Below are 10,576 nucleotides of genomic sequence, written 5' to 3'. Positions count from 1 at the left end.
GTGGGTCCCAGTAGGCCGCTGTCCCTGGTGGGGGGGTGAGGGGAGAAGGGGAGGGGGGGTGGGGGTGAGGGGAGTGGGGAGAAGGGGCGTTGAGGGAGGCCAGGAGTATCGGGGGAGGGCGTGGGGGGTAGCCTGGGGGAGAGGCGGGGAGGGGGGGCTTGGAGTGGCCGGAGCGCGACAGGGTGGGTGGTATGGGGTGGTGGGCCGAGTTGGGGGGTCTGGTTGGGGGCCTGTGGAGGAACCGCGGCAGGCGCCTTGGGGGGAGTGGGGTGGGTGGGGGATGGCGGGCCCTGGGGTGGTGTGGCAGGACCGGCCGGCGACGCGAGGGGGACATTAGGCAGGTTGGGGGAGGGGGCCGCAGAGGGGATGGGGTGAAGGGGAAGACGTTGGGGGGCAGGTGGGGCATTGTTTCCTGGCATGCTGGACTCCACGTTCTTTCCTTGGCAGGAGCAGTGGGACAGGCGCTCGGGTGAGCAGCTTGCGGCTTCGGTCCACCGAGAGGATGGGCCGGCTCTGCCTTTTACGGGCGGTCGCGCTCCAAAGTGGGACCCAGCAGGAGAAAGCGGCAGGACGCAGGGTGAGAGTTCCCCGCCTGCCCACCCCCGAAGGGTCGCAATGGCCGCCGGGGGGCAAAGGGCATGTGGCGAGATGGTAAACGTTGAGCGCGGGTCATGTTTGGCTGACAGAAGGAGAGTGAGCGGAGATCTGGGTGCATTGATGAGCGTATGCCGGGAGAAGGCGGGGTTGAGTCGAGTGGAGATCCCGGTGAGCGAGCAAGAATGGTGCGGTGACGGAGGGGGTGAGTCAGAGGAGGAGGGGGAGATCAGGGACGGGGGGGATGTAATGGTGTTGACCTTGACGCCAGGTAAGATGGGAGACAGAGCGGGGAGTGGTTTGGGCAGGAAGCGCAGTGCGCAGGTCTCGGTGGGGACGGCGGCCCGGGAGGAGGATCCTGTACGGTTGGTGAAAGGGCGCTATGTGACGGATGCAGGGGTAGGCACGGACGGGCGCCACCGTTAGGGGTGGCGGAGTCGCCGGACGCCAGAGAGAGTGGAAAGGGAGGCGCAACGGCGGAGAGCACGGCGACGGGTTCGGTCGCCAGGGGAAAGGAGAGTTGCGTGGTGCCGGTGCGTAAGCTCCCGTACATGGGGGTGACAAAGCCGTTGGGGGCGCATCTCTCCATAGCGACGAAGGAGAAGATATGGAAGGGGGAGTACGTGGAGATGTTGAAGCTCCTGCACAGGGAGCTCACAGCCAATGAGGGGTCTATAGAGGAGGAACAGGAGTTGGCCAGGCGCTCTAAGGTGCCTCTGACGATTGACAGTTGGTCGGCGGCATTCCTTATATACGCTAGCGTATACTGCGAGAAGTATCCGGACAGGTCCGTGGCATTGTTCAAGTATATGGACGTGGTCCGGAGGGCGCATGTGACATATGGCTGTTACGCTTCGTCACACTATGACCAGGAGTTCCGAGCGCGAATGGCGGCGGACCAGAAGACGACGTGGGGAGAGCTAGACTCCGACTTGTATCAACAGACGATGGGGGGGGCGAAGTTCGGTCGCACGGTGTATACGGCAAGCGGGCTGCCTTTGATGCCGACCCCCTTTTCGGCTCGTTCCACCCGGGGAGGGGTGGGGCAGGGGGATAGCTCCGGCCAGGGATCAATCGGAGCTTGTTGGGATTTCAACAAGGGGGCATGTGGCCGGCAAGTGTGCCGTTTTTGACACGAGTGCTCTAAGTGCGGACGCCGGCACCCAGTGTTGCGCTGCTGGGGAGTTGGAGGTGCCCCAGGACAGCAGTATGCGGCGGCTGGAATGCAACATGCAGCGGCGGGGAACCAAGCGGGGGGAAGGGGGGAGGTAGGGGGGACAGGAGCTGTTGGGAAAGGCTTATACACAGGTTAGACTGGACAGGCTGGAGCCGTTGCTGGCGTCATACCCGTGGGTGGACGATGCGGCAGTGCTGCGACGGGGCTTCGGGGAGGGTTTACGGTTGGGGTACGAGGTACCACGGATTGCGCGCTGGGCGGAGAATTTGAAGTCGGTGCACGCACGAAAAGGTGTGGTGCAGGAGAAGCTGTTCAAGGAGGTGAGGGAAGGCCGGATAGCTGGCCCCTTCGCTGAGCCGCCGATGCTGAACCTGATCATCTCCCCCATTGGAGTGGTCCCCAAGAAGGAGCCGGGGCAGTTCCGGCTAATACAGCACTTGTCGTGGCCGGAGGGTGCGTCGGTGAACGACTTCATATCGGCAGAGCTAGCGTCGGTCAGGTACATACTCGTCGGTGGATGTGGCGCGGAAGATTGTGGCGGTGGTAGGCCCGGGGGCGTTGATGGTGAAGTCTGACATCAAATCGGCTTTCAGGTTGCTCCCGGTGCACCCCAAGGACTACCAATTGTTGGAAATCCAATTTGACGGCGGCATATTTGTAGACAAGGCGCTGCCGATGGGATGCTCGATTTCATGTGCGTTGTTTGAATGGTTCAGCTCTTTCCTGCAGTGGGCTTTTTCCTGGCTTTTTCCTGGCGCACTGGCTCTGAGACGGTGACGCACTATTTGGATGATTTGTTTTTGGTGGGATGGCCCAGGTCGACGGATTGTCAGCGACTGCTGTGCAATTTTCAGGACTTCATGGGTTACCTGGGAATTCCCCTGGCACCAGAGAATCTAAGATGTGAATTGGGAGAATTCTTCCGTAAAATTAGATTGAAAACCTTCTTCAAAGACGAAGATGTAGCCATCACTGAAGGCAACTATACAGACTTAAAGAACAAGTCAACATTTATACCACCAACGAACCTTATGCCACCTGAAGTTCTAGCCTTTGAGGAAGCAGTAGTGAAAGAAATTGAATCGCTACCGCAAAACACAACAGCATACAACAACTTGAGTAGAAAAGAAAGAATCGCACTGGAAGGTTTAAAGAAAAATGCAGCTATAACTATTAAGCCTGCTGACAAGGGCGGGGCCACAGTAATACAGGATACAGAAGCATACAAAACCGCATGCCTCTCTCTTTTACAAGATGAGAAATTCTACCAAAGGATCAATAGAGATCCAACTGAAAGGCTGAGAACAACCATCAGCGCAGCAACATTGGACGCTTTGGAAAGCGGGTGGATTTCCAAAAAAGAGCATAATTTCCTTAACCAACAGGAACCAAGGACCTCGCTGTTCTATACAATCCCCAAGATCCACAAAGGGAAAACACCGCCACCTGGCAGACCTATTGTGTCTGGCTGTGGATCAATTTTGGAGCCTCTCTCGCAATATACAGATTGGTTTCTACGCCCTTTGGTCAAACACATTAAATCTTATGTACAAGATACGAAACATCTATTAAATCTGATCATGGACATCGAGTTCGACCCTGACCAACACATTTTGGTAAGCCTTGATATGGAGGCACTATATACAAGCATCCCACAAACTGAGAGTATAGAAGTGATTCAAAATTTACTCCAGAGTAAAAATTGGAAATGATCAGCCCCAGTCGAGTGGATAGTCTACCTCATTAGACTCGCACTGACAGAAAACTTTTTCAAATTCGAAGACCAGATATACTTGCAAGTCCATGGTACTTCTATGGGCAGTACATTTGCCTCCAGTCTAGCGTGCCTGTACATGAGCCACTTTGAAAATCAGAACATCTGGGCACCTAACCCCTACACAAATAACATCTGTAGGTGGTACAGGTACATAGATGATATTCTGTTGATATGGAAGGGGGATGAGACGATCTTAAAGAATTTCGAACAATGGATAAATCATCTCAACCCCTACCTTCGGTTCACACTGAACTACAACAGACAAACGATACCATTCCTAGACATAAACATCCTTGCAAGAGATGGGAGTTTGTCCAGCTCATTGTATACCAAGCCCACTGACAAGAATAGTCTCTTACGGTTTGATAGTGCTCATCCTAGAAGCCTAAGAGAAAATTTACCTGTGGGCCAATTCCTGCGAATTCGCAGAAACTGTTCTGTCATCAAGGACTTCAAAAAAGAGGCCGATATTCTGACAAGTAAATTGAAAGAGAAAAAATATCCAATAAGAATAATTGAAAATGCTAGGAAGCGAGCACGGAACACACCGAGGGAGTCCCTACTCGAAACCAATGAGAGAGCGGAACCACAACTAATATGTGTAACCACATTTAATTCCTTGTCAATCCAGATCAAAAAGATCATAAACAAAAAATGGAACATCTTGACATCCAATAACCTGGAATATGAGAAACCGATGTTTTCATTTAAAAGAAGTAAGAGCCTAAAAGATTCACTTGTGCATACCAACAGCTTCAAACCAACAATAAATACACAAATGACTCTTTGGAATACCGCTCCAGTGATGGGACATTATCCTTGTGGGACTTGTGTGGCATGTGAATTTACTGAACACACTACACAACTGGATCTTGGCCTAAATACACCTTGGGAACAGAGATGCCACACAAATTGTAATTTGGAGGCAGTAGTTTACTTGATCAAATGTCCATGTCAATTGTCCTATGTGGGAATGACCTCCCGGAAGATAAAGACACGTATTAGTGAACACCGTAGTACAATAAGGAGAGCAATCACCGCCACCAAACTCACAGCTCATTATGTTGAGAAACATCATATGGACACTGATAAAAAATGGACTGTGATCGAGAAAATTAAGCCGGGCAATAACCTGCAAAAAATACTACTAGAGAAAGAACAGAGGTGGGTCTATCGTCTCAAAACTCACATCATGGGCCTTAATGATTCCATACCATGGGCACAATTGAGAAAATGGTACTATGGTTAGATAGACCCTCAACCCTAGTATAGTAGTACAGCAACAGACTAAGAATTAGGGATACTATGGAAGTCCCTGCTGTGATCACTGAATGGAACAAACCTTTTATTGAAAAATACAGACTGATCTTAGTTAGTCTGCAATAAAAAGCCTCCTGATGTGCATAACCATGCCTCTGTGCATCCTGTCAATGATTAACCCCAGTACTGCTAAAAAACATAGTCATCAATAATATAAGAACTTGTCGCTGTGATCACACAGATTACAGACCGTTCACTACTTAAGCCCTGTACAAATAGTCATGATAAATGCAAAAATTGTGATTTTCACATGGTGCATATATTTTTACACATTGTGCCACAATTTTCAGTGTGTCATGATGACATCACACTTCGTTGCGATGTTTCAATACACCCATGCGACATGGTTCTTTGCAACATGAAGAATTTCATATTTTGACTATGAGTATGCCTTGCATTGACAAGAATCATGTGTATTACACCACTATATAATTAAGTACTGCATCAGTATAACTATAAGCACAGGTGTCAATACCTACTACATAGAGATATGCGCCCCAAAAAAACTGCAGTTTGCATGGCCAACCCCTGTTTTAGGCAGCCCTGTTACTCAGCCCGAAACTGGGGCTAAAGACTACGATTCCCGTCATCCACTCAAGCTAGGAACGGGACTATTTCCGGCTGTGACGTCACAAGCGTCACGCACAATACGGAAATAAACATTGCTCTCACCGGCTCCGGCAAGAACAGCAGCCGCAAGCCGGGAGGCGAGACAGTTTGTTTGCTGGTAGGGAGCGTCCTCGCAATAAGTAAGTAGCACTCCCGCCCCCATTCCGCATTAACCTCGGACCTTAACGAACTGCTCTTTATTATGCTGGAGGCTCTCTCTAGTCTAATGCTTATTGCAACAATACCACCGCCGATACTTACCTCACTAACACTCTTTGGTTAGGAGAGCATGCCCCAGCGTCTTGCTGACTGAGAAGCCTACGCCCAACATAATTTGGGTAAATGCTACTATGGAAGATGTGATATCTGCATGATATGCATGAATGTGCGTGTGTGAAGAACGCTATACACGATTATTTGACATGTGTGTGTTCCTATGGGAGTTTTTACTGCAATTAAGACTGCGACCACTGTTTGGGTATTTCACTTCATAATGTCACATCTTTTGATCAAAATAGTGTGTGATATTTGACACTAACTATTGGGTGTCACAAAATGAAAATGCCACTACATAAAAGATTGAGTGACATAGAATGAGAGAACTCGTGCTCTCCACAAGTCTAGCATGTTCACTGAGAAGTCAGTATACCACGCGTGGGATTTCACACAATAATATGGATAATGTCTATATCTGATAAATGTGTTTCTTGCCATAATTTTTTCCGCAGATGGAGCCTGGCATCTCACAATACTAATACTACATAAACATGAGGAGAAGCTACTCTTCCCTCGCTACATTGATAGAGTAGGGAATTCCCCCTTTTTAGTATCCCCACACATAAGGGGGTGACTTATTCTTGCCCTGAAGAAAGTCCGGGACCTTTATGGCCACATAAGGCCTGAAACATGTCGGCACTTCACTAGGTTCATAGGACCATAAAATCCCTTATAGGACCCATTTTTATTTTATTTTTAACAACCCAACCAGACCCATGAATAAAGGGATACCAGGGGTCTGATTGGGGTATTTTATTTATATCCACGTGCCTTCAATATCACAAGAGCTTCCCAACACTGTGGTTGAGCCCACCCCGACCTGTAGGAGTCTGGGTGACCCGATGATGAAGCATGACACCACTAGGGTGTGTGAGGGTAACTAAAAACAACTAGTGTTGCCCCCTCCCGTTACATAGATATGGTTAGCATATCATACACACCCATAGTGAGTTGGTGTTTAATCCCACCCCATCCATAGGTTTTTATTCCTAGTTGCGTTACCTACATTAATCTAGTGGGTCTCATAGTAGGTCTCTTTTGGAGTATTTGTTGTTATAAAGTATTTGTAAGGGAGGACGTACTCCATATACCCTCTCATATCCCTTAGGACCTCTGGATTAAGTTACAGAGGCCCGTTTTTGTTCAATCGGCCTTAATATTGAACCTAAGTCATTCCACTCTATCCAGGCGTGCAACGCCTATTGGACTCGCAGTGCTTCAGCCCCCACCCCGTTGTGTGTGGCAGCTTCCCGGGCACACACACAGCCGCACCCGAGCACTTCACAGGTCTTTAAAAGACCATTTGCATGTTAATGAGGCTTTGTTGTTGTTTTACCCCTTCTAAGAGCTCCTGCAGCTCCACTCTGACTATTGCTTGAAGATCCAGCCCCCCCCGAAATGTTTTCTTAGCCCCTTCGAAATGTGGCTCTAGTTACGCCTCTGACTCCACCTGCTGTGTTCTTCTCTTGAGGCATGGTATACACCTGCAAGATTCTGATCGCGTTTTTCTGTTAAAGAGGTTCATATGCTTACCACCATGTGAAGGTCGGCTGCATTAAAGGCTGTTGACAGGACCAATATATAGAGACAATTGCTGCATTTTCATGCTTTTGGCGAAACACTGACTGGCCCAGATCCACAAACTGATCTTGCTCTAGAATTGGATGAGTTACCAGATTTGCCATACATTTGATCTTGTAGATACATTTCATACTGACCTTATATGCTAGAATTTGAAAGGATCAAGGTTGGAGTTGATCAACTTTTGCAAATGTAATGTGCACATGCAATTGTGAGTTATATGTGCTTAGTGTTAGCAAGGAATGTATACCAGGAGTATGCATAAACTCTGAGATGCTTAGAAGAGTGTCTAGGGCAATGCAATGCAAATTCACTAACCACCCACAGTTATATATTTTTTGGGAATTCACAAACATCTAGGTCAGCACTTAAAATGAACATCTTGGGGCATATTTATGAGAGGCTTGGGTCACGTTTGCACCACGCAAAGTGGCACATGCATGATGCAAGCCTCTAAGCCATATTTATGAAGCCATGCAAAACCACTTTGCGTATCTTTGGATGGCTTCAAAAACAGTGGCAGCTGGTGTGGTTTGAAGGTGGCGAGGCACCTTGAAAAACATGAGCCAAGAATGTGCGATATACATAAAAACGTTTCCTTTTGTACAGATCTCATCTGAGCTTATATATTTCATGGCGCTCTCATGTGTGATAGTGATGTCATTAGAAGAGTGAGAGCGTCTTGAAATGCGTGAGCTCAGGATGTGCTCTATACAAAAAGGTGTCCTTTTGTACAGCGCCCATACTGAGCTTACGTATTTCAAGGTGCTCTCATATGTGTTAATGACTTTATTAGCACATATGAGAGCGCCTTGAACTATGTGAGCTCTATACGAAAATGTTTCCTTTTGTACAGCGCCCCATCCTGAGCTTACTGATTTCAAGGCGCTCTTACATGTGTTAATTACTTCATTAGCAGATGTGAGAGCATTTTGCCAAAAAGCTCCTTCTGTTTGCATTGAGGCTCAAGGCTGGATCCAAAGATGTCGGGACCCAGCCACGAGGCTGAAAGCAAACACACTAAACCACCACATGGATGGCAGTAGGCGCGAGGCGAGCCCTCAGGTCCGAGCCAAACTTACCTGCAGGTTGCGCTGGCTGGCACTGGACAATAATAAAAAATGAAGGAAAAAAAAAAGAAAAATTACCTGCCACCCCCACCGTTATGGTCTTCCGCTTCGGATACACAAGCTCCCAGTCTCCCATGCATCAATCCAGACGCTGCTTTCAAGCTGGTAATACCCAGTATGAGAGAAGCACCTGGATTGGACAGAGCGGGCCGGTTTTACGCTCCAACAGGGACTGAGAGACTGTGCCGGCTGTTCTCCATACAACAGCCTGGAGATATGTAACTGCCCATGACGGTTTGGCCGACCTAAGACAGCTGGCCAAACCCTCATGCTCTCTTGCAGTGCCCACCACTCCTCCTCCAGCTCGCTGCGGTCAGAAATGGCCTGCCCCCATGACCAGGGCATGCTCCATCAGGAAGAATAAAATGATAATTAAATTGTTTTATTATCATTTTATTTTACATGTTTTCATCTGCTGACTCCAGCAGTGGGGTGACGCTCCTCCGCCAGAATGGAGGAGTCGCCGCTGTTCAAATATCCTAAGGTAACACAGCGCAAATTGCTGCGTTGCCTTACTCCGTGGTAGGGGTGCGTTCCATGGGCATGGAGCTGCCTTACTCTGTGGTAGGGGTGCGTCCCATGGGCATTGCGCTGCCTTACTCTGTGGTAGGGGTGCGTTCCATGGGCATGGAGCTGCCTTACTCTGTGGTAGGGGTGCGTCCCATGGGCATTGCGCTGCCTTACTCTGTGGTAGGGGTGCGTTCCATGGGCATGGAGCTGCCTTACTCTGTGGTAGGGGTGCGTTCCATGGGCATGGAGCTGCCTTACTCTGTGATAGGGGTGCGTTCCATGGGCATTGCGCTGCCTTACTCTGCGCAAGGGAGACGTTCCATGGGCATTGCGCTGCCTTACTCTGTGGTAGGGGTGCGTCCCATGGGCATGGAGCTGCCTTACTCTGTGGTAGGGGTGCGTTCCATGGGCATGGAGCTGCCTTACTCTGTGGTAGGGGTGCGTTCCATGGGCATTGCGCTGCCTTACTCTGCGCAAGGGAGATGTTCCATGGGCATTGAGCTGCCTTACTCTGTGGTAGGGGTGCATTCCATGGGCATGGAGCTGCCTTACTCTGCGCAAGGGAGACGTTCCATGGGCATTGCGCTGCCTTACTCTGTGGTACGGGTGCGTTCCATGGGCATGGAGCTGTCTTACTCTGTGGTAGGGGTGCGTTCCATGGGCATGGAGCTGCCTTACTCTGTGGTAGGGGTGCGTTCCATGGGCATGGAGCTGCCTTACTCTGTGGTAGGGGTGCGTTCCATGGGCATGGAGCTGCCTTACTCTGCGCAAGGGAGACGTTCCATGGGCATCGCAGTGCGTGTTCCACGCAACTCCAAAGGTTATTTACGCATTCCCAGATTTACAAGGACTTGTAAACCTAGGGATTTGCGTCAAAATCTTACACCTCTCCAAGTGAGGCCTAACAGGAAGAAATATCTTTATTTCTCCTCATTTCTTCCTCTTTCTTGGTGTGCTGCCACACCTAGAAAGAGGAAAAGGCCTCTCAGCATTGTTTTTGTGCAGAAAGGTGTCCTTTCATGCACAAAAACAATCCTGCCTACAACACAGGCACCCTTGTACCATAGTGCAAGGGTGCCTGCGTTGGCATTGCGCTGTCAAAACGGCGCCAGTGCAGGGGAAAGGCCAGGAATGTGTCGCATTGGATGAATACAGTGCACTCCTGCCCTTTCTCGGTGACACAGGGCAGCGCAGCAAGGCGACTTGCTGTGCTGCCCTACAACACTAATTTCATAAACATCAGGTACATGCATCATTGTTGCCGTTTGCGATTCCTTAATTGCAAAAATTAAGGAATCGCAATTAAGGAATCCAAAACGGCAATGCATCAAAAATTCTCAATTTTTTTAGCGATTCCTTATTTTTCCTTAATTGCAATTCACAATTTGCGAATCGCAATTGAGGAATCCCTTCCCATTGATTCCTATGGGCCAAAAGGCCCATAGGAATGAATGGGAAGACAATCTCAATTTGCGATTCGCAATTAGCTAATCGCAAATTGAGATTGCGATTTCAAGGGTGCAGGGGTGTCCAAAGGACACCCTGTTGCACCCCTGAAATCAATCTATGCACATATGTCGTGCACACACATGCCCTAAGGGC

Source organism: Lissotriton vulgaris, unplaced genomic scaffold (genome assembly GCF_964263255.1).
Source record: "Lissotriton vulgaris unplaced genomic scaffold, aLisVul1.2 SCAFFOLD_287, whole genome shotgun sequence".
Taxonomy (NCBI): domain Eukaryota; kingdom Metazoa; phylum Chordata; class Amphibia; order Caudata; family Salamandridae; genus Lissotriton; species Lissotriton vulgaris.
Note: the sequence above shows the minus strand (reverse complement) of the source record.